We start from the raw sequence: 213 nt of genomic DNA, 5'->3' as shown, positions 1-213 counted from the left end.
CCACGTTGACTTGAGATTTGTGCAAGGTGACAAATATGGAGCTATTTTTCATTTTTTCTACTTACAGACTTCCAGTGAGACCAGCACTATTTATTGAAGAGGCTTTCTTTCTTTTTTCCATTGTATATTTTTGGCTTTTTGTCAAAGATCAAATGTCCATAAGTGTGTGGTATTTTTCCTGGGTCTTCAATTCTATTCCTTTAATCAACCTGT

Source organism: Mus caroli, chromosome 14 (assembly GCF_900094665.2).
Source record: "Mus caroli chromosome 14, CAROLI_EIJ_v1.1, whole genome shotgun sequence".
NCBI classification, from domain to species: Eukaryota; Metazoa; Chordata; class Mammalia; order Rodentia; family Muridae; genus Mus; species Mus caroli.
This window is presented reverse-complemented; position numbering follows the sequence as displayed.